This window comes from Aegilops tauschii, chromosome 4, assembly GCF_002575655.3.
Source record: "Aegilops tauschii subsp. strangulata cultivar AL8/78 chromosome 4, Aet v6.0, whole genome shotgun sequence".
Classification (NCBI taxonomy): Eukaryota; Viridiplantae; Streptophyta; class Magnoliopsida; order Poales; family Poaceae; genus Aegilops; species Aegilops tauschii.
In genome coordinates this window covers 81,832,415-81,858,006 of record NC_053038.3, presented here as the reverse complement: position 1 = coordinate 81,858,006, position 25,592 = coordinate 81,832,415, and the positions used below count along the sequence as shown (strand labels likewise).

At 44.6% G+C, this 25,592-nt stretch overlaps 1 long non-coding RNA gene across 1 annotated transcript; it reads right to left on the bottom strand.

Annotated features, from left to right (window-relative positions):
- Nucleotides 1-4,806: 4,806 nt before the first annotated feature.
- On the bottom strand, nucleotides 4,807-7,855 carry LOC141021473 (uncharacterized). The gene is made up of 2 exons (XR_012182779.1): nucleotides 6,294-7,855; nucleotides 4,807-5,059 (listed from the first exon to the last, which is right to left on the bottom strand). It is a non-coding gene; the product is annotated as an uncharacterized lncRNA (long non-coding RNA).
- Nucleotides 7,856-25,592: the final 17,737 nt, after the last annotated feature.

Genomic DNA, 25,592 nt, shown 5'->3' with positions numbered 1-25,592 from the left:
TCACCGAGCAGAACGTGTGCAGATCGGGGAGGTGCCGTGCGTTCGGTACTTGATCGGTTCGATCGCGAAGACGTTCGACTACATCAACCGCGTTACTTAACTCTTCCGCTTTCGGTCTACGAGGGTACATGGACACACTCTCCCCGCTCGTTGCTATGCATCTCCTAGATAGATCTTGTGTGATCGTAGGAATTTTTTTGAAATACTGCATTCCCCAACAGTGGCATCCGAGCCAGGTCTATGCGTAGATGTTATATGCAAGAGTAGAACACAAAGAGTTGTGGGCGATAATAGTCATACTGCTTACCAGCATGTCATACTTTTATTCGGTGGTATTGTTGGATGAAGCAGCTAGACCGACATTACGCGTACGCTTTCTCAAGACTGGTTCTACCGATGTGCTTAGCACACAGGTGGCTAGTGGGTGTCTATTTCTCCAACTTTAGTTGAATCGAGTGTGACTACGCTCGGTCCTTGTTGAAGGTTAAAACAACACACTTGACGAAAAATCGTTGTGATTTTGATGCGTAGGTAAGAATGGTTCTTGCTAAGCCCGTACCAGCCACGTAAAACCTGCAACAACAATGTAGAGGACGTCTAACTTGTTTTTGTAGGGCTGTTGTGATGTGATATGGTCAAGATGTGATGATATAAATTGTTGTATGAGACGATCATGTTTTTTAACAGAGTTATCGGCAACTGGCAGGAGCCATATGGTTGTCGCTTTATTGTATGCAATGCAATCGGCATGTAATTGCTTTACTTTATCACTAAGCGGTAGCGATAGTCGTGATAGCAATAGTTGGCGAGACGACAATGATGCTTTGATGGAGGTAAAGGTGTCAAGCCGGTGACGGTGGTGATCATGACGGTGCTTTGGAGATGGAGATCAAAGGCACAAGATGATGATGGCCATATCATATCACTTATATTGATTGCATGTGATGTTTATCCTTTATGCATCTTATTTTGCTTAGTACGGCGGTAGCATTATAAGATGATCTCTCACTAAATTTCAAGGTACAAGTGTTCTCCCTGAGTATGCACCGTTGCGACAGTTCGTCGTGCCGAGACACCACATGATGATCGGGTGTGATAAGCTCTACGTTCACATACGACGGGTGCAAGCCAGTTTTGCACACGCAGAATACTCGGGTTAAACTTGACGAGCCTAGCATATGCAGATATGGCCTCGGAACACTGAGACCGAAAGGTCGAGCGTGAATCATATAGTAGATATGATCAACTTAGTGATGTTCACCATTGAAAACTACTCCATCTCACGTGATGATCGGACATGGTTTAGTTGATTTGGATCACGTGATCACTTAGATGATTAGAGGGATGTCTATCTAAGTGGGAGTTCTTAAGTAATATGATTAATTGAACTTTAATTTATCATGAACTTAGTACCTGATAGTATTTTGCATGTCTATGCTGTTGTAGATCAATGGACCGTGCTACTGTTCCTTTGAATTTTAATGCGTTCCTAGAGAAAGCTAATTTGAAAGATGATGGTAGCAACTACACGGACTGGGTCCGTAACTTGAAGATTATCCTCATTGCTGCATAGAAGAATTACGTCCTAGAAGCACCGCTAGGTGCAAGACCCGCTGCAGGAGCAACGCCGGATGTTGTGAGCGCCTGGCTGAGCAAAGCTGATGACTACTCGATAGTTCAGTGTGCCATGTTTTACGGCTTAGAACCGGGACTTCAACGACGTTTTGAACGTCATGGAGCATATGAGATGTTTCAGGAGTTGAAGTTAATATTTCAAGCAAATGCCCGGATTGAGAGATATGAAGTCTCCAATAAGTTCTATAGATGTAAAATGGACGAGAATAGTTCTGTTAGTGAACATATACTCAAAATGTCTGGGTATCATAATCACCTAACTCAGGTGGGAGTTAATCTTCCGGTTGATAGTGTCATTGACAGAGTTCTTCAATCACTGCCACCAAGCTACAAGAGCTTCGTGATGAACTATAATATGCAAGGGATGACAATTCCCGAGCTCTTCGCGATGCTAAAGGCTGCGGAGGTAGAAATCAAGAAGGAGCATAGAGTTGATGGTCAATAAGACCACCCGTTTCAAGAAAAAGGGTAAAGGGAAGAAGGGGAACTTCAAGAAGAACAACAAGCAAGTTGCTGCTCAAGTGAAGAAGCCCAAGTATGGACCTAAGCCTGAGATTGAGTGCTTCTACTGCAAAGGGACTGGTCACTGGAAGCAGAACTGCCCCAAATATTTGGCGGATAAGAAGGATGGCAAAGTGAACAAAGGTATATGTGATATACATGTTATTGATGTGTACTTTACTAATACAGTAGTACCCGGGTATTTGATATGGTTCTGTTGCTAATATTTGCAACTCAAAACAGGGACTAGGATTATGCGAAGATTGGCTAAGGACGAGGTGACGATGCGCGTGGGAAATGGTTCCAAAGTCGATGTTATCGCCGTCGGCACGCTACCTCTACATCTACCTTCGGGATTAGTTTTAGACCTGAATAATTGTTATTTGGTGCCAGTGTTAAGCATGAACATTATATCTGGATCTTGTTTGATGCGAGACGGTTATTCATTTAAATCTAAGAATAATGGTTGTTCTATTTATATGAGTAATATCTTTTATGGTCATGCACCCTTGAAGAGCGGTCTATTTTTGTTGAATCTTGATAGTAGTGATACACATATTCATAATATTGAAGCCAAAAGATGCAAAGTTGATAATGATAGTGCAACTTATTTGTGGCACTGCCATTTGAGTCATATTGGTGTAAAGCGCATGAAGAAACTCCATACTGATGGACTTTTGGAATCACTTGATTATGAATCACTTGGTACTTGCGAAACATGCCTCATGGGTAAGATGACTAAAACTCCGTTCTCTGGAACAATGGAGCGAGCAACAGATTTATTGGAAATAATACATACTGATGTATGCGGTCCAATGAATGTTGAGGCTCGCGGCAGGTATTGTTATTTTCTGACCTTCACAGATGATTTGAGCAGATATGGGTATATCTACTTGATGAAACATAAGTCTGAAACATTTGAAATGTTCAAAGAATTTCAGAGTGAAGTGGAAAATCATCGTAACAAGAAAATAAAGTTTCTGCAATCTAATCGTGGAGGAGATTATTTGAGTTACGAGTTTCGTCTTCATTTGAAACAATGCGGAATAGTTTCGCAACTCACACCACCTGGAACACCACAACGTAATGGTGTGTCCGAACGTTGTAACCACACTTTATTAGACATGGTGCAATCAATGATGTCTCTTACTGATTTACCGCTATCGTTTTGGGGTTATGCTTTAGAGACGGCTGCATTCACATTAAATAGGGCACCATCTAAATCAGTTGAGATGACACCTTATGAACTGTGGTTTGGCAAGTAACCCAAGTTGTCGTTTCTTAAAGTTTGGGGCTGCGATGCTTATGTGAAAAAGCTTCAACCTGATAAGCTCGAACCCAAATCGGAGAAATGTGTCTTCATAGGATACCCAAAAGAGACTGTTGGGTACACCTTCTATCAGATCAGAAGGCAAGATATTCGTTGCTAAGAATTGATTCTTTCTAGAGAAGGAGTTTCTCTCGAAAGAAGTGAGTGGGAGGAAAGTAGAACTTGATGAGGTAACTGTACCTGCTCCCTTATTGGAAAGTAGTTCATCACAGAAATCAGCTCTTGTGATTCCTACACCAATTAGTGAGGAAGCTAATGATGATGATCATGTAACTTCAGATCAAGTTACTACCGAACCTCGTAGGTCAACCAGAGTAAGATCCGCACCAGAGTGTTACGGTAATCCTGTTCTGGAGGTCATGTTACTTGACCATGACAAACCTACGAACTATGAGGAAGCAATGATGAGCCCAGATTCCGTGAAATGGCTTGAGGCCATGAAATCTGAGATGGGATCCATGTATGAGAACAAAGTGTGGACTTTGGTTGACTTGCCCGATGATCGGGAAGCCATGGAGAATAAATGGATCTTCAAGAAGAAGACTGACGCTGACGGTAATGTTACTGTCTACAAAGCTCGACTTGTTGCAAAAGGTTTTCGACAAGTTCAAGGAGTTGACTACGATGAGACCTTCTCACCCGTAGCGATGCTTATGTCTGTCCGAATCATGTTAGCAATTGCCGCATTTTATGATTATGAAATTTGGCAAATGGATGTAAAAACTGCATTCCTGAATGGATTTCTGGAAGGTGAGTTGTATATGATGCAACCCGAAGGTTTTATCGATCCAAAGGATGCTAACAAAGTGTGCAAGCTCCAGCGATCCATTGATGGACTGGTGCAAGCATCTCGGAGTTGGAATAAACGTTTTGATAGTGCGATCAAACCATATGGTTTTATACAGACTTTTGGAGAAGCCTGTATTTACAAGAAAGTGAGTGGGAGCTTTGTAGCATTTCTAATATTATATGTGGATGACATATTGTTGATTGGAAATGATATAGAATTTCTGGATAGCATAAAAGGATACTTGAACAAGAGTTTTTCAATGAAAGACCTCGGTGAAGCTGCTTATATATTGGGCATCAAGATCTATAGAGATAGATCAAGACGCTTAATTGGACTTTCACAAAGCACATACCTTGATAAAGTTTTGAAGAAGTTCAAAATGGATCAAGAAAAAAAGGGTTCTTGCCTATGTTACAAGGTGTGAAGTTGTAACACCCACGATGCGGCTATATCTCCCACGTGTCGGGGCACGACTTAGAGGCATAACCGCATTGTGGTTTAGTCGCAAGAAGGGTCATCTTCACACAATCCCATGTAATGAACAAGAATGGGATAAAGAGTTGGCTTACAATCGCCACTTCACACAATACATAAATAAATCATACATCATTCAGAGTACACACATAGGTCCGACTACGGAACCAAAAGAAAAGAAGACAACCCGACTGCTAGATCCCTGATCGTCCCAACTGGGCTCCACTACTGATCAACAGGAAATGAAACAACACAACGAACAAGAGCTTCATCGAGCTCCCACTTGAGCTCAGTTGCGTCACCTGCACTGGTATCCCTGGCACCTGCAACTGTTTTGGAGGTATCTGTGAGTCACGAGAACTCAGCAATCTCACACCCGCGAGATCGAGACTATTTAAGCTTAAAGGAAAGGATGGGGTAATGAGGTGGAGCTGCAGCAAGCACTAGCATATATGGTGGCTAACATACGCAAATAAGAGCGAGAAGAGAAGCAACGGAACGGTCGTGAACTAGCAATGATCAAGAAGTGATCCTGAACTCCTACTTACGTCAAACATAACCCAGAAACCGTGTTCACTTCCCGGACTCCGCCGAGAAGAGACCATCACGGCTACAGACGCGGTTGATGCGTTTTAATTAGGGTCAAGTGTCAAATTCTCTACAACCGGATATTAACAAATTCCCATCTGCCACATAACCGCGGGCACGGCTCTCGAAAGTTTAAACCCTGCAGGGGTGTCCCAACTTAGCCCATTATAAGCTCTCACGGTCAACGAAGGATAAACCTTCTCCCAGGAAGACCCGATCAGTCTCGGAATCCCGGTTTACAAGACATTTCGACAATGGTAAAACAAGACCAGCAAAGCCGCCCGCTGTGCCGACAAATCCCGATAGGAGCTGCACATATCTCGTTCTCAGGGCACACCGGATGAGCCAGACGTCGGGTTGGCATAGACCCTGGTTGCCCAGGGGGCGCCGGACATCGCTCGGTTTGGACCAGTACTCGAAGGAGAACTGGCCCGGGGGGGTTAAAATAAAGATGACCCTTGAGTCTGCAGAACCCAAGGGAAAAAGGCTTAGGTAGGAAAATGGTAAAACCAAGGTTGGGCCTTGCTGGAGGAGTTTTATTCAAAGCGAACTGTCAAGGGGGTCCCATAAATCACCCGAGTGCGTAAGGAACGCAAAATCAAGGAACATAACACCGGTATGACGGTAACTAGGGCGGCAAGAGTGGAACAAAACACCAGGCATAAGGCCGAGCCTTCCACCCTTTACCAAGTATATAGATGCATTAATTAAATAAGAGATATTGTGATATCCCAACATAAACATGATCCAATATGGAGCAATCTTCTACTTCACCTGCAACTAGCAACGCTATAAGAGGGGCTGAGCAAAGCGGTAACATAGCCAAACAACGGTTTGCTAGGAAGGTGACAAAGGTGGGAGGTTCATGGCAATTTGGGAGGCTTGAAAAGCAAGTGGTAGGTAGCGCGGCATAGCAATAGAGCGAACAACTAGCAAGCAAAGATAGAAGTGATTTCGAGGGTATGGTCATCTTGCCTGAAATCCCGCAAGGAAGAAGAACGAGTCCATGAAGAAGACAAGCGGACGTAGTCGAACGAATCCTCACAACTCCGGAACGAAACCGAAGGTAACGAGAGAAGCAACCCGGAAAGAAACAAACAACATAGTAAACAACCACCACATACACATGGCATGATGCAAAAACAAACATGATGCATGTCCGGTTTAATGAGGCATGGCATGGCAAAGTGCACAAACAAAACTACAAGTTAAGTGGAGCTCAATATGCAACGAGTTGCATATTGACGAAACACCACATCAATTGTTTAGTTCTCTCGGTTATGTACCCAACAACATTAAATGTTATTAAACATGGCAAGGGGTGCATCATAATTAAACAACCTATCTAGGCAAGTTTAAATGAGGCCGGAACAACAAACAATAATTCCGATAACTCCTCATGTAAAATAGCAATTTAAAACAAACACAATTTTAAACATTTGAATGTTGTTATCATGATGCGGATGACATATGCAAGGTATATGCAATTTTATGAAAGATGTTGACATGAGCATGTTATGAAGCATTTGTCACCGTGGTGGAAGAAAGGGGTGCCACGGCAACGTATCTGAAAATGGTGCCACGGCAACATATCAGTTCCGGTAGCTCATGGAGATACCGGTGCAAAAGAAGTGGGCGTGAGCGTGTCATGCAAGGATGGTGGGGTGCTCCCGGATTCCGGGTTCCCACGGAGCGGCGGCATGGCAATCGAGGAGGAACATGGAGGACCACGAGCATCTCATACAACACCATGCATACGGTCCACGGACGTCCTCTCGGGGTTATACCTTCGAAGCGTGCATTCGGGGCGGAACGCGTTCGAAGTGGAAGTAGTTGTTCACGGCGACGGTATTAGAAGTAGTGGTTCACATCTCGCAATCGTGCAAACTCCGTAGTTGTTCGGGGTCGTCGGTAGAGGTACTTGACGCAATCCATGCAAACGGCGCTTGTTCGGGCATCGGTCTTGACGAAGGTGTACTTGGCCAACGTAGTGGTACTCGACGTCTTGTCGAACCCAAGCGACGGTAGTCGTACACGACGCGTTGTGGAAGTAGTTGAACTCGCGGTCTTCGCGGCGACGGTAGTCGTACACGTGTTGACGAGGTACTTGACGTTTCGGTGTGTAGTCATTCGAGCGTCCATGTGGTCTTGCCGATCATTGTGTAGTTGAACACGGGGTTCCTCGAGGGATGGGACTCGGTGATCCAGTGGCAGCAGCAACGCGGTATACGGGGCAACAGTTGGAGGAGCTCCCGGCGACACAGGGGAGCAGCTGGGACTTGGTGAAAAGCGGCGGCAGCGAGGCTTGCTGCCGGCATGGGGAGGTAGACCGGCGGGGCAGGAGGTCGACCCCGACGGAGACCCAGGGCGGCGCGGCGAACTTGGCGAAGCAGGGGAGATCCGGGGCGCCGGGAACCACGACGGCGGAGCGGATCCTGCCGGAAAGAGGACGGGGACGGCGCGATGATGGGGTCGTCGGAGCGGCGCATGGGCGGCGGGGCCGCCAGAGGAGGCTCGCGCGGAGGGGCGACGCTCGGCAGCGGGGCCAGCAGCAGGCAACCGCGGGAGGCCGAGGCCGGCGCAGTGCGGCGACGCAGGGCAGCTTCAGGCGATGCAGCGGGGTCACGGGGATGGACGGCGCCGGTGCAGAAGAGGAAGAAGGGTGGCGTCACTGGCAGGGGAGGCGCGCCATGGGGATCGAGCGCGAGCGCTCCTCCTGGCGCTAGCGATGTGCGTGCGTGTGTGAGTGGCGGCGGAGGGGAAACGAGAGGGGGAGGAGGAGATCGGGTGAGGCATCGGGCTAGGGTTAGGAAGGGTTAAGGTTGGCCTTGGGCCATTTCGGTGGAGGGGGAAAAGGCCAGGAGGCCTAGCAGGCTGGATTAAAAGAAAATAAGGGGAAAATCCTTTTCTATTTACAGAAAAGAGATAGAAGAAAGTATCTATTTGGAGGGCAAAATAAATACAAGTTGAGTTGAAAACTGGCATTGAGGTACTTTGACATATTTCAAAGTGCCACAACTGGAATTTAAGTATTTGGAGAAAGATCAAGACATAGAATATTTGAAAACGAGAGAGATTTCAAATGCAAGTTTGTTTCGAGGGCCTCCAAATAAATGGAATATTTTGTTATAGCTCCTTATATTGGGAGGGTATGTTATAAAGAGAAATCACCATTGTGAATATCCCTCGATTTAAGTGGACCGAAGATCCATACAGTTTTATTTAGATGAGTTTTTTTATGCAAGGATTTAATGACATGATGGCATGATGACTTGATGCAATGCAAAAATAAAAGATCAAGCACCGAAAGAAACATGCGGCGATCACGAAAATAAGGAAGTCTTCTGAAGCGTCGGTCTCGGGGCGTTACAACAGAGTCAAACTCAATGCCCGACCATTGCAGAAGATAGAGAAAAAATGAAAGTCATTCCCTATGCTTCAGCCATAGGTTCTATCATGTATGCAATGCTGTGTACCACACCTGATGTGTGTCTTTCTATTAGTTTAGCAGGGAGGTACCAAAGTAATCTAGGAGTGCATCACTGGACAGCGGTCAAGAACATCCTGAAATACCTGAAAAGGACTAAGGATATGTTTCTCGTTTATGGAGGTAACAAAGAGCTCGTCGTAAATGGTTACGTCGATGCAAGCTTTGACACTGATCCGGATGACTAAGTCACAAACCAGATACGTGTTTATATTGAACGGTGGAGCTGTCAGTTGGTGCAGTTCTAAGCAAAGCGTTTTGGCGGGATCTACGTGTGAAGCGGAGTACATAGTTGCTTCAGAAGCAGCAAATGAAGGAGTCTGGATGAAGAAGCTCATATCCGATCTAGGTGTAATACCTAGTGCATTGGGTCCAATGAAAATCTTTTGTGATAATACTGGTGCAATTGCCTTGGCAAAGGAATCCAGATTTCACAAGAGAACCAAGCACATCAAGAGATACTTCAATTCCATCCGCGATCAAGTCAAGGAGGGAGACATAGAGATTTGCAAGATACATACGGATCTGCATGTTGCAGACCCGTTGACTAAGCCTCTCTCACGAGCAAAACATGATCAGCACCAAGACTCCATGGGTGTTAGAATCATTACTGTGTAATCTAGATTATTGACTCTAGTGCAAGTGGGGGACTGAAGGAAATATGCCCTAGAGGCAATAATAAAGTTGTTATTTATATTTCCTTATATCATGATAAATGTTTATTACTCATGCTAGAATTGTATTAACCGGAAACTTAGTACATGTGTGAATACATAGACAGATAGAGTGTCACTAGTATGCCTCTACTTGACTAGCTCGTGAATCAAAGATGGTTAAGTTTCCTAACCATAGACATGAGTTGTCATTTGATGAACGGGGTCACATCATTATAGAATGATGTGATTGACAAGACCCATCCGTTAGCTTAGCACGATGATCGTTTAGTTTGTTGCTATTGCTTTCTTCATGACTTATACATGTTCCTATGACTATGAGATCATGCAACTCCCGAATACCGAAGGAACACTTAGTGTGCTATCAAACGTCACAACGTAACTGGGTGATTATAAAGATGCTCTATAGGTGTCTCCGATGGTGTTTGTTGAGTTGGCATAGATCGAGATTAGGATTTGTCACTCCGATTGTCGGAGAAGTATCTCCGGGCCCTCTCGGTAATGCACATCACTATAAGCCTTGCAAGCAATGTGACTAATGAGTTAGTTACGGGATCATGCATTACAGAACGAGTAAAGAGACTTGCCGGTAACAAGGTTGAACTAGGTATTGAGATACCGACGATCGAATCTAGGGCAAGTAACATACCGATGACAATAGGGAACAACGTATGTTGTTATGAGGTTTGACCGATAAAGATCTTCGTAGAATATATGGGAGCCAATATGAGCATCCAGGTTCCGCTATTGGTTATTGACTGGAGATGAGTCTCGGTCATGTCTACATAGTTCTCGAACCCGTAGGGTCCGCACGCTTAACGTTCGATGACGATCGGTATTATGAGTTCATGTGTTTTGATGTACTGAAGATTGTTCGGAGTCCCAGATGTGATCATGGACATGATGAGGAGTCTCGAAATGGTCGAGACATAAAGATTGATATATTGGACGATTTTATTCGGACACCGGATGAGTTCCGGGGGTCACTGGATAAATATCGGAGTGCTGGGGGATTATCGGAACCCCCGGGGGAACTAATGGGCCAACATGGGCCTTGTGTGAGAGAGAGGAGGGGCCCCTAGGGATGGCCGCGCGCCCCCCTTGAGGAGTCCGAGTTGGACTAGGAGGGGGCGGTGCCCCCCTCTTTCACTCTCCCTCTCTCCCTCTCCTTCCTTCCCCCTCTCTTCCCTTGTTGGAAACCTACTAGGAATAGGATTCCTAGTAGGAATCCTACTTGGGGCGCGCCCCATGAGGGCCGGCCGGCCTCCCCCTTGCTCCTTTATATACGGGGACAGGGGGGCACCCTAGAACACACAAGTCAACAGTTGTTTTAGCCGTGTGCGGTGCCCCCCTACATAGATTTCCACCTCGGTCATATCGTTGTAGTGCTTAGGCGAAGCCCTGCATCGGTAACTTCATCATCACCGTCATCATGCCATCGTGCCGATGAAACTCTCCCTCGGCACTTAGCTGGACAAGAGTTCGAGGGATGTCACCAAGCAGAACGTGTGCGATCGCGGAGGTGCCGTGCGTTCGGTACTTGATTTGTTGGATCACAAAGACGTTCGACTACATCAACCGTGTTACTTAACGCTTCCGCTTTCGGTCTACGAGGGTACGTGGACACACTCTCCCCGCTCGTTGCTATGCATCTCCTAGATAGATCATGCGTGATCGTAGGAATTTTTTTGAAATACCGCGTTCCCCAACAAAAGTAGCAACCAATTCACATGTTAAGGTTCAAACAATGAATTCTATTGAGACTCAACAACCTATGTTCTCAGTCACCAAGCAATTGCAATTCAACTTATTCAACAAAGTCTAAGTAAGAGCTCCACATACTCAACCATCATATAGTCTTCTATGATTGCTAACACTCACCGCATACACATGAGCAAAACGTTTCAACCGGACATATAGAAAGATAGGGGCTTATAATTTTGCCTCCCAATGTATTCACCTCAAGGGTGACGTCAACAATAATAACTCATGCTACCCATATCCAACTAGATATATGGGCCTAGATCTTTCCTCACCACATGATGCTTGCCAAAGGAAAAAATAAAAAGGAATAGAGAGAAAAACTTTGACTCTTGCATGTAAGTAAATACATAAAAGTAAAAGATAGGCCCTTCGCAGAGGGAAGCAGAGGTTGCCATGCGCTTTTTGTTTGTATGCTCAACCCCTTAGTGCAAAAGAATGTCACATTATATTGCCCCTTATGATAGCAACCTTTATTATGCAGTCTGTCGCTTTTATTCTTTGCCATCACAAGTTCGTACAACGCTCAATTTTCTCTTAGACTAAATGATCTAACACTTTTAGAAGCAATTTTTATTGCCTTATTGCACCGATGACAACTTATTTGAAGGATCTTACTCAATCCTTAGGTAGGTATGGTGGACTCTTGAAAATAAGATTTGGGTTTAAGGGTTTTTGGATGCACAAGTAGTATCTCTACTTGGTGCGGAAGTTTTGGCTACCAAAGATGGGGGGCAAGCACCACATGTTGAAGGATCTATGACAATATAACTTCTATGTGAATATGAACAAACATAATTCATTACGTTGTCTTCCTTGTCCAATGTCAACAATTTTGGCATATAATATTTTGATGGGGGCTCACAATCACAAAAGATTTCCAAGATAGCGTATTTGCATGTGAAAGTTCTCTTCCTTATAGTAATCATCATGAATTGCTTGTATGACCAATATTGTGATTGTCAAGCTTCAAAAGATTTCACTTTCTAAACCCAATGTGAAGCTACCACTAGGCATGATATGAATATATAATTTCAACTTCATGATATTCAATTCATTCAACAATTTACTCATAGGATATAAGTGAAGCACAAGAGTAAATAACAAGCTACTCCAGAAAGATATAAGTGAAGATCAAGCGAGTAGTTATGTAAATGGGTAGCTATTTGAGAACTCTCTTTTATTTAAAAATTTCAGATCTAAGTATATTATTAAAACAGCAAGCAAAACAAAACTAAATGACATTCCAAGAATAGCACATCTCATGTGAAGAAGCAAAAACTTAGGATCAACCGATACTAACCGATAATTGTTGATGAAGAAAGGTGGGATGCCTACTGGGGCATCCCCAAGATTAGATGCTTGAGACTTCTTGAAATATTATCTTGGGATGCCTAGGGCATCCCAAGATTGAGATTTTGTGTCTCCTTAATTCCTTTTATACCACGGTTTCCCTAAATCTTAAAAACTTCATCCACACGAAATTCAACAAGAACTCGTGAGATAAGTTAGTATAAACCAATGCAAAAACCTTATCATTCTCTATTGTAGAAAATCACAAAAATTATTATTCAACATTGCATACTAAATGCGTATGCATATTTAATACTCCTATTCTCAAATAGAATCATTAAACAAGCAAACATATGCAAACAATGCAAACATAACAGCAATCTGCCAAAACAGTACAGTCTGTAAAGAATGCGGGAGTATCAATACTTATTTTACTCCAAAAATAATGAAAATTTACCACACTGTAGAAAATTTATCAGAGCTTACTGTGCAAAAAGTTTCAACATTTTATCACATTCTGAATTTTCTCGGGAATGTTTGCAACACCGATAAACTTTCTGTTTTGAAACAGCAACTCATATACTTGCAAAATAAGCATGGTGAAGGCTATCCTTGACATTTTTATTGAAATGAAAGATTCAAAACATTATTCTAAATAGCATCAAGCAAATAAAAATAAAATAAAATGATGCTCCAAGCAAAACACATATCATGTGACGAATAAAAATATAGCATCAAGTAAGGTTACCGATAATGTTGGAGACAAAAGAGGGGATGCCTTCCGGGGCATCCCCAAGCTTAGTTGCTTGGATATTCCTTGGATATTAACTTGTGGTGCCTTGGGCATCCCCAAGCTCAGGGTCTTGTCACTCCTTATTCTCCTCATATCGATGTCTCACCCAAAACTTGAAAACTTCAATCACAAAAAACTTAACGGAACTTCGTGAGATAGGTTAGTATGATAAAGAGCAAACCATTCACTTTGGTACTGTCAAAGACAAGATTCATAATTGTTCTCACACAATGCCTACTGTATCCTATCATTTCCACAATTTATATTGAGCAATATAAGCCATAGAAACTAGAGAACAAGCAAACTATGCATTGAAAACAGAATCTGTCAAAAACAGAACTGTCTGTAGTAATCTGTACTACAACCATACTTCTTCTACTCCAGAAATTCTGAAAAATTAGGACAACGTATAGATTTTGTATAACTATCACCTGTAAAGAATTCAGACCAAAATCACGTTCCAGTTAATTTTCAAAATTCCTGGACTGAGGGCAAAAGTTTCAATTTTTGCACAGATTCAAGTCAACTATCATCCACACTATCCCAAAGGCTTTACTTGGCACTTTATTGAAACAAAAGCAATAAAACATGATTACTACAGTAGCATAATCATGTGAACACATAAAAACAGTGGGGGTAAATGTTGGGTTGTCTCCCAACAAGCGCTTTTCTTTAATGCCTTTTAGCTAGGCATGATGATTTCAAGGATGCTCGCATAAAAGGTAAGAATTGAAACATAAAGAGAGAATCATGAAGCATATGAATAGCTCATTTAAGTCTAACCCACTTCCTATGCATAGGGATTTTGTGAGCAAACAACTTATGGGAACAAGAATCAACTAGCATAGGAAGGCAAAACAAGCATAACTTCAAAACTTTCAACACATATAGAGGAAACTTGATATTATTGCAATTCCTACAAGCATAAGTGCCTCCCTCATAATAATTTTGAGTAGCATCATAAAGAAATTCAACAATATAACAATCACATAAAGCATTCTTTTCATGACACAAAAGCATAGAAAACTTAGTACTCTCCACATAAGCAAATTTCTTCTCATCAGTAGTAGTGGGAGCAAACTCAACAAAATAACTATCATGAGAGTGAAAATTAAAATCATGATGACAAGTTTCATGGTTATCATTATTCTATATAGCATACATGTCATCACCATAATCATCATAGATAGCAACTTTGTTATCATATTCAATTGAAGCCTCATCCAAAATGGTGGATTCATCACTAAATAAAGTCACGACCTCTCCAAATCCACTTTCATCATTATAATCATCATAAATAGGAGGCATGCAATCATTATAACAAATTTGCACATCAAATCTTGGGGGACTAAACATATCATCTTCATCAAATATAGCATCCCCAAGCTTATGGCTTTGCATATCATTAGCATCATAGATATTCAAAGAATTCATACTAACAACATTGCAATCATGCTCATCATTCAAAGATTTTTTGTCAAACATTTTACAGAATTCTTCTCCTATCAATTGAGCACAATTTTCCTTTCCATCATTTTCACGAAATACATTATAAAGATGAATAATATGATGTAACCTCAATTCCATTTTTTTGTAGTTTTCTTTTCATAAACCAAACTTGTGATAAAACAAGAAACTAAAAGATTCGATTGCAAGATCTAAAGATATACCTTCATGCACTCACTCCTCGGCAACGGCACTAGAAAAGAGCTTCGTTGACGGGATATGAGTGCCGCTTACCTAACCTCCCCGGCAACGGCGCCAGAAAAGAGCTTGATGTCTACTACACAACTTTATTCTTGTAGACACGTGTTGGGCCTCCAAGCGCGGAGTTTTGTAGGACAGTAGCAATTTTCCCTCAAGTGGATGCCCTAAGGTTTATCAATCCGTGGGAGGCGTAGGATGAAGGTGGTCTCTCTCAAACAACCCTGCAACCAAATACAAGAAATATCTTTTGTCCCCAACACACCCAATACAATGGCAAATTGTATAGGTGCATTAGTTCGGCGAAGAGATGGTGATAAAAGTGTAATATTGATGGTATAAATATATTTTTATAATCTGAATAAATAAAAAACAGCAAGGTAGCAATTGATAAAATGGAGCAAAAACGGTATTGCAATGCTTGAAAATGAGGCCTAGGGTCCGTACTTTTGCTAGTGCAATCTCTCAACAATGCTAATATAATTGGATCATATAACCATCCCTCAACGTGCGATGAAGAATCACTCCAAAGTTCCTATCTAGCGGAGAACATAAGAAGAAATTTTTTGTAGGGTACGAAACCACCTCGAAGCTATTATTTCCGATCGATCTATCCAAGAGTTCGTACTAAAATAACACCAAATAATTTCAGATTCATAATACTCAATCCAACACAAAGAACCTCAAAGAGTGCCCCAAGATTTCTACCGGATAAACAAAGACAAGAACGTGCATCAACCCCTATGCATAGATTACCCTAATGTCACCTGGGAATCCGCGAGTTGAGTGCCAAAACATACATCAAGTGAATCAATATGATACCCCATTGTCACCATGAGTATTCATTTGCAAGACATATATCAAGTGCTCTCAAATCCATAAAAGTATTCAATCCGATAAAACGAAATCTGAAAGGGAAAACTCAATTCATCAGAAGATAGAGAGGGGAAAACACCATATGATCCGACTATATTAACAAAGCCCGCGATACATCAAGATCGTGACATCTCAAGAACACGAGAGAGAGAGAGAGATTAAACACATAGCTACTGGTACAAACCCTCAGCCTCGAGGGTCGACTACTCCCTCCTCATCATGGTGGCCGCCGAGATGATGAAGATGGCCAACGGTGATGATTTCCCCCTCCGGCAGGGTGCCAGAACGGGGTCTAGATTGGATCTCATGGATACATAGGCCTTGCGGCGGCGGAACTTCTGATCTAGGGCTACCCCTGAGGGTTTTGGAATATTTGGCAATTTATAGGGCAAAGAGGGGGTGCGGGAGGCCACCGAGGTGGGCACAACCCACCTGAGCACGCCTGGGCCCCCAGGCGCGCCCTGGTGGGTTGTGCCCCCTCGGGGCACCCCCCAGGTGCTGCTCTGGCCCATTGGATGTCTTCTGGTCCATAAGAAATCCACAAATAGTTTCGCGGAGTTTGGACTCCGTTTGATATTGAGTTCCTGCGATGTAAAAAAACAAGCAAAAAACAGCAACTCGCACTGGGCACTGGATCAATAGGTTAGTCCCAAAAAATGATATAAAGTTGCTATAAAATGATTGTAAAACATCCAAGAATGATAATATAACAACATGAATATTCATAAATTATAGATACGTTGGAGACGTATCAAGTACTACAACGCCCGCCTACCCAGGGTTGCCGGCAACCCTCGACATACAATCTCTACCTCCACGGTCACCACCGGAGGACACGGGCTTCGACAGACCTGCCGCGAGAATGGGCTAAGGACGGTGCCCTTCAACGGCCGCAACTTGTCCACGCATGCCTCTGTTGCAGCCCACAAGGTGTGGGACATTTGCTCGGCCGAGGCTCCTCCAGCCCAGCCTCGTCTAGTGAGGTACAAATTCATCACTCTGAAGGATCATGGTCGATAGCTCAGATGATTTTTTATAGTAACACCCTATGTTCATCGTCCGAAGATAAGTTCGGCGATGAGGATGTTGTGGTTGCTAGTTTGGTCGTCAATGAGCACATTTCAAGTTCGCGACCATTGTTTAGAGGATCGATCATGTGCCATGCTTCAGTGTTGAATAGTAAGAGAGAAAGCGGTCATTGCCTACTCTACAATGATTGTTTCGAGGTCAAGGAACCACTATTCTCTGCCATGCTTTTTCGGCAATGTTTCCGGATGGTGAGACATTTGTTCAACCGTATTCGGGAGGGAGTGATGGGGTATGATGATGATTCCTTCAAATGCAAGCCTGATGCCCTTAGAAATGTTGACTTCTCCCCTTATCAGAAATGCACCACAACTGTTCGGATGCTTGCATACAGAATTCCTGGTGATCTTGTGGATGAGTATGTCTGCATGAGTGAGTCCACATGGCTTGAGGCATTGTACAAATTTTACAAAGTTGTGGTCGCAGTGTTTGGCCCAGAGTACTTGGTAGAACCAAATGATGTGGATGCGGATACAACCCGATTGTTAGCCATAAATGAATCAAGAGGCTTTCCAGGAATACTTGGAAGCATAGATTGTATGCACTAGGAGTGCAAGAACTGACCATTTGCTTGGCAGAGGCGATATAAGAGGCATGTTAAAGCTTGCACAGTCATAATTGAAGCAGTGGCATCACAAGATCTCCAGATTTGGCACTCTTTTTTGGCATGGCAGGTTCTCACAATGACATCAAATGTGCTTCAGCGCTCTCTGGTGTTCGCGAGGCTTTCGGAAGGCCAATACCCATATGTCAACTTTGAGGTCAATGGCCACCAATACAACAAAGGATACTACCTAGCTGATGGTATCTATCCTCAGTGGGCTACGATTGTCAAGAAAATCTCTGAGTCCATAGGAAAGAAGAGAGTTAGGTTTGCCAAAGAATAAGAGAGTGCAAGAAAGGATGTGGAGTGTGCTTTTGGTGTGTTCCAATCTCAATGGGCTATTGTTCGGTACCCTTCTAGAACATGGAGCACTCGGAGGATGTGCAAGGTGATTACTGCTTTTGTGATCATTGTGACGCCCCCGATTCAATCTACACTAATCATACATGCAAATGTGTACAATCAAGATCAGGGACTCACGGGAAGATATCACAACACAACTCTAGACACAAATTAAAATAATGCAAGCTTTATATTACAAGCCAGAGGCCTCGAGGGCTTGAATACATAAGCTCGAATACACAAGAGTCAGTGGAAGCAACATTATCTGAGTACAGACATGAGTTAAACAAGCTTAGCTTAAGAAGGCTAGCACAAAAGCAAAATCGATCGAAAAGGCAAGGCCTCCTGCCTGGGAGCCTCCTAACTACTCCTGGTCGTCGGCGTCCGTCACGTAGTAGTAGGCACCCTCGGGGTAGTAGTAGTCGTCGGCGGTGGCGTCTGGATCCTGGCTCCACCATCTGGTTGCGACACCCGGAAAGAAAGGAAAAAGGGGGGAGAGGGAGAAAGCAACCGTGAGTACTCATCTGAAGTACTCAGCAAGCAAGGATCTACACTACATATGCAACATATATCAAAGGAAGGCTGTATATGTGGACTGGGCTGCAGAAATGTCAGAATAGAGAGAAAGCCTAGCCCTATCGAAGACTAGCATCTTCAGCATCTTCAAGCAGCTCCAAGCATCTTGCAGCATCAAAAGATATAAGAGTAGCATAAAGTAAAGTAGTAGTAGTGTCATCAACCTCGCCCAGAGATCCTTCCTCGACTCCCTGCGAGAAAGCAATCCCAGAGCCATACTATCCATTTCTCATATCCATTTCTCATCCCAAGTATCCAGTTCTAGTTGTATCGATCGGGATACAACTCCGAGTGTCCGTTACCGTAGGACAGGCTATCGATAGATGTTTTCTTCCCTGCGGGGGTGCACCAACTTACCCACCACGCTCGCTTAACTCCGGCCGGACACACTTTACTGGGTCATGCCCGGCCTCGGTCGAACAATACGCCGCAACCCAACCTAGGCTTAATAGAGAGGTCAGCACACCGGACTAAACCTATGCCCCCAGCGGTCTTGGGCCATCGCCCCAGGAATTCCTGCACGTTGCATACGCGGCCAGTGAGCAGACCTAGCTACCTCCTTCAAAAAGGTAGGTGCTTACCAGTCCAACCCGGCGCACGCCGCTCAGTCGCTGACTTCTATTAAGCTTCGGCTGATGCATACGACGCAGAACGCCCATACTATGCCCACGTGATGGTTAGTGCTATCAGCCAGATGCCCCTCGGATCAAATATCCAAATCATAGTGGATTAGGAACACGCGGTAACAAGCAGAGACTCACGAAAGATGTGACCCTGTCGCCCCGTCTCGAGGACTTGCGGCATGGGCTAAGAATGCCCGGCGACGCCTCATAATTATCTCGCGGGCACCCTCCAGGTCAACCCGACTCCTCATCACTCGCAAATATGCTCGCGCGGGTACCCCTCAGGGCCGACCCGTCTTTAGTAACATGGTTCGGTGTAAAGTCATAGTAACCATAGTAATCTGCGGTGCCGGGAACTGGTCTTCGATCCCGTTGATCGGGTCTTCTGATAATCCAGCGGGGCAGTCGGGACAAAGTGGGGTCTCTGATGGGTCTCTACCCAGCCAATACTAAACAGCTTAGGATAAGCAGGTAAGGTACAACAGCAGGTACAAAAACAGGCTATGCATCAAAATAGGAGCAATCAAATACAGTAGCAAAATCTAATGCAAGCATGAGAGAAAGGAATGGGTGTTATCGGGATGATCAAAAGGGAGGCTTGCCTGGAAGCTCCGCTGAAAAGGAAGAAGTGTCATTGTCGACGTAGTCGATCACAGGGGCAGCACCGGTCTCGGGGTCTATCGAATAGAAGAGGGGGAAGAAACAATAAATATAAAGCAAACAAAGCATCACAAAGCATAACATGGTAATAGGTGGTGTTAGAGATGAACTAGCGCAGTGCTAGACGTTATAGGTGAAGGGGGAATTCAACTGGGAAGGTATTCCTGGATCTGGACCTATGTCAAACACATGACCGGAGGGGGAATGCTCCATGTCCAGATAGTTAGAGGCATCTGACAGGTAAACGGACCATGTAGTCGGATTCGTCTCGTTGTTTTGAGCAACTTTCATGAAGAAAACATTTTCATCGGAGTTACGGTTTATTTTATATTAATTTTCAAAGTTTTAAACATTTTTGGAATTATCTTTAATTCGAAAATCTAACTAAAATGCTTGATGCACCCAGTGCAGTGCACCCAGCAGTGCACCAGAGGCTGACCATTGGGGCCCAGTTGACTGCTGACGCAACAGTCAACAGTGGACCATTGACTGGTCAACAGGGCCCCGGGGGCCCACTTGTCATTGAGACGTTTATTTAAAACAGAGGGTTAAACATTTTTGTTAGCAGTGGGGGCCTAGTGGTCAGTGTGCGTTAGTGGGGGTTAATTAGCAGGGTCATTAGCGCTAAAGGCAAAGCCACGTCGGTGGCTAACGACAGCGGCTCGGGGCACGGGACGGCGCGTTCGAACGCGGGCGGCAGGCTGCGTCGGGTGGTGGGGGTGGTTGGTGCGCGGGCGCCCCCAGTCGACGGCGGCGACGAAGGGCAGTGGCGGCGGTTCGCGGCTGCAGCATGCGGCCGTTGGTGCGGGTAGCGCGGGCACGCAGAGGCCGGGAGCCGCGCCGGGCAGGGGCGGTCGGGCCTACACGAGCGCGTGCGTGCGGCCAGCAGGGGAGGAGGCCACCACACCGCGACGCGAGCAGCAGCAGCTGTGTGCGGACGGGCGCCGGGTGCGGTGGCTGCGGCTTGGCCAGATGCGAGCATGGGGGCTGGGGCGCAGCGATGCGCGCGACACGGGAGGCCAGGGGGCGTGGCCGCGAGCAGGGGAGGCCAGGACGGAGGTGACTGCAGGCGGCAGCGCCGCAAGCGGTCGACGCGAGCGGCAGCAGTAGAAATGGCAGTAGGCAGTGGCAGAAGCAGAGGAGCGGCAGCGACAGCTACGAGCAGAGCACAACATAGCAAGCAACGCAGTAGCAGCAAAGCCTCAGCAAAAGCATCGGCTAAGCAGCGGCGCCGGAGCAGTACAACACGCACGTATGCACATACGCATTCGCGAGAGCTCGGACGAGCGTGTTGACGGCGGCCTACGGCGATGGGAGGGGAAAATAGGGGGAAAACGTAGGAGGGGGAGCCTCACTGAAGCCCTATAGATGTGCAAAAGCGAGCTCGTGGAGGGCTCGACGGCGGCGGTTTCCGACGATGGCGACGTCGGTGGAGAGAAGGGAGACCGCTCGATTCGGTTGTTGTGGAGGCGTAGAGCTCGGAGTGGTGGTCTAAAACGACGAGGCGGAAAAAGGCGAAGCGGACGGACACGCTCCTAGGCGGCGGAGGCGACGCTGAGCGCGGGGACAGAGGGATCCATGGCGATGGCGGCGCGGTTGTGTGTAGAGACGTCGAGGGGGAGAGCGAGGGGGGAAATAGTGGAGCTAGGGTTCCAGGGGACGAGGGGTGAACCTTATACGCGCTGGGAGGCGGCGGATGGCCGCCACGGCGGCATGGCGCGGCCATGGCCGGGGGATCTCTGCCACGACCCCCCATGAACAGGATGAAGGGGACAGGGGGCCTAGATGAGTTGGGCCGGCTTCTGTAGCTTGTTGGGCTAAAGTGCACAATGGGGCCTTTTCCTTTTCCTCCTTTCCTATTACTTCCGATTTTTGTCTCTGTTTTGCAATTTCTTTTAGTACCAATGAGTTTTGTTTTGAACAAAACTTGGCACATAAATCTAACACAATACCTTGAGATGGAACAAAAAGTTTGGGGTCAAAAGGAGTTGTCTAATCAATTTTAGAAATTGAAAACGTCAATTTAAATGCTGCTGGACCATTAAATTAATTCTCATGGGCATTTTGGGAACTCAGAAGAGGTTGGCTTCAACATGACAATGATCAGGGAAATTTATAGGATAAGGTGAACATTTTAGTTTTACTGCTCGAAGAAATAATTTATTGGACTTATTTTAAATTTGAAAAAGGCTTTGATTTTTGGACAAGTGGCAAGCTGCATAGTAATCACGATGACATGGCCACCATTAGGGGAGACTACTGTAGCATGATTCTCGGGGTGTTACAAATCTCCTCCACTATAAAAAATCTCATCCCGAGATTTAAGAGGTGGAGTAAGGGGGGAAGGATTGGTTACGAAATTCTAACGAGTCTTCCCGGTCTTGGTTGCTCTTCTCGAAGAAAATTTGATCCATTACGTTGACGTCTTCATTTCTTTGCTCCCGGTCATCATGATGAAGTCATTGTCCTTTCTTCGGGAATTCCATCGTACTTATGAATAGGTAAGGGGCAGCTCGACAACGATAGGATGCTATAAGGGGTAATCATCTGGGGTTATCCCATGAATGAACATATGAGTATCTCTCGAGTAGAAAAAAATGATACACATCGAGGGCAAAGTAAGAAGGTACCATGAGAAGTTTCCAATGGGCAGGCAATCGCTCGATGCCTAATCAAAATGTCAAAGGGGTTCAGAGCATCGAGAATAAGTATTGCATCTGATACCAGAACAGATCACAAGGAGGTGGCTCGTGAATTACATACGAAGCCAAGCGTGAGGAACGATTTTGGAAGACAAGGATGTACAGGAGAGTCAGGTTTCGATCTTGTGGAAGTGTGGGTTATGGGCCCACCATGTGGGTTAAAAGTAGGAAGGGTGCTAACATTTTGCACGGTCAAGATAGCAAGGCAGGTCAGAGGATAGCCTGTTAGTTATGTCGGCAACAACATTGGTACCAAGGGCGAGGAACGAAGAGAACCATTTTCCTGCTCGTTGAACGAGGCGGACCAATCGGCAAGGTTCCCGTCCATCGGTGGTTACTGGAATGTCATCAACAATAGTAACAGGGTCTCACTAACAAGGTTGTACATCGGGGTATTTTATAAGCAGGGAATTATTTCTGCTTATATCATATAGATCACAAGAAGGTTAAACAACCCAATGGAAAGGAAAATGAAATTAGCAGATTAATCAGACCAATGGAAAGGAAAATGTGTTTACACACAAGAATTGGGAGTATCTCCTTCCCAAGGGGAAGCAGAGCACGATATACATGATAGGCCAGCAAAATCAAAAGTATTTAGATAAAGGGGTGAGGGAAGAATCATGGTATTACCCATACAACAGTGTTTGGATAATAGATCAAGAAACATTTAGCGTTGCGCTTCCAATGTTGTTATTGATATTTGGAGTACCATTGTGATGCTTCGAGGTAGCAATAACATAGTTCAAGTAAGGGTTGGACCTGAAGATCACAAGAGACACGAAGAAAAATTTCCAAGAATATCATGGAATGTAAGATATAACTAAAAGATGATCAAGTCTGTATTGGCAGGAAGTCAAGGATGGTGTCGATGACAACATGAATCATCAACGGGCAAGGATGGTATTTCTCCTCAAGAATTCGATTGATATCTTAGAACAAGGCGGTATATTGATGGTGGTCACGACAAATTTTGTTGAGAGGCTCTATGAAGATGCCATCAAGCAGCAACGACATCAAGCAAAATGAATGATGAAGCGAAGGCTATTGGAACCACGGATACGACACAAGCTTGGATTCATGCTTGCTGTTCAAGCTGGAATGATAAAATGAGGAAGATCGACATAAGCTTCGCTCATCATCGAAAAGTTGTGCTCTGGGAATAAGGACCATGTAGCACAGTTAAAAGTTGGCACGATAAAAACATAGCCGATCAGGCTAGGAATGACGTGATGGAGTATCCAACTCCCCGGCAACAAAGTACTAGGAGTGATGAATCACCGAGCGGAATCGATTTATTGTTCGGTGGTCTCGGTTGAAGACAAACCAGAACCCATGGAGTGACTATGACAGGGAAAGGTATCACCCCATCAGAAAAATTCCATAGGACGTAGTACAATAGGGTGATATCCTCGAGATAGTAGGGAGGTAATGCTCGAGGTAGTTCAGTATAGAGGTTGAACATGTGTATTGATATGCAGAAGGCAATCACTTCAACTTGTCCAAGAAATGGAATCAAAGAAGAACAATCTTGGTTGGAACCACGATTGCAAAGGCCAAAATCACAGATACATGATCAAATTATACCAAGGGAATAATTATTGTTACGAGAAGCTTCCATGATAAGATCTGCATTGTTTCCATGGGCATGAACACAAAGTTCAAGGTCGACTCCCACTTCTCCAATGCACAACATTTCATTCACTTCCCGCTTTCGAAGAAGTTGTAGCCTTGAAATTTTATGTGATGAAAATCCAGTAGAGTATAACCCGCATAACTTTCGAGTTCACACAGATTTAGGGAAGGCATAGGTTCAACACATCGGGGCATCTTAGCAACATATTACGCAAGCTTCAGGAGTAAATTATACCAGCTCGAAAGCAGAGCATGGTTGACAAAAGCAGATGATAGAATTTACCAAAGGCATTATGTGTCAGGGGAAGAACTCACAAGGTTAATGAATATGAAGGACATTGTCGGATAATAATCCTACCAAGGATATGGCGGTCCATAAAGGATCTGATGTGAGTATCGATACTCATCTAGAAGAAGAAAGAATGCAAATGCATCGGATTATAGATATATCTAGATAATTCCAAAGCTTGAATACAAAGGAATTACAATTTTTCAAATCAAAAGATCAGAAGCAGAGGCTCTGATCAAAAGATAATTGAGTTGAATCGATATAGATCGACAATCAATCAAGGTTTGATTTACCAAGAACAAGCTCATGTTCGAAGTGATGTCTGAGCCGGAAGGATGAATGCTAGGATCTGATTGAGGATTGCGAGCATTCGCAACATATTGGATCAAGGGGCTCAAAACGATAGTGACAGAGGATGTCAATGGAGATTACTAGAAATATGGAATTAACCATAATGCAGGCACGCAAGACTTTCCAAAGCATTAGGTTGCAAAGGATTCTTGGAAGGTCGAATAGCATTTCGGGGTATTTTGTGAAACACATGAATAACAAGGAATGAACAAACCCTCAGTAAGTATGAGAAATTATTCGAACATGTATTCATGCAGAAAAGGAGTTGCAAGGCAGCAGGCACAACGGATTCTCGGAATATCGAAAAGTATTTCAGGGTATCTTGTAATAACAAGAGCAATTGGAAAAGAACATTTGGACGGCAAATGTATGTGGCTATCCATAGGGATTCACCAGTGGTAGGGAATTGCAATGGCGAAGGGCACAAGGGTCTCGGGAAAACATCGAAGAGTATCTTCAGAATCTTCTGGTGCACCAAGCGACCATCTGGAATGAGGGGCTCTTCGGGAGGAAGTAGTTATGAGAACCTAAGGTTAGAGTTAGTAAAATCTTTAACCCGAATGGAAGAGAGATCAGAGTCCTAGACTAAAGACAAAGAATAAAAGATCTTAATACCACCCAATAGCGACGTGGGCCCATAAGCCGCACAACCATGTTAGTAAAAGTTTTGTAATGACTAGACTCAACTTCGGCCAAGGAGTTGGAAGGGAGGCTACCTACAGGCAGTCGGCTCTGATACCAACTTGTGACGCCCCCGATTCAATCGTACACTAATCATACACACAAATGTGTACGATCAAGATCAGGGACTCACGGGA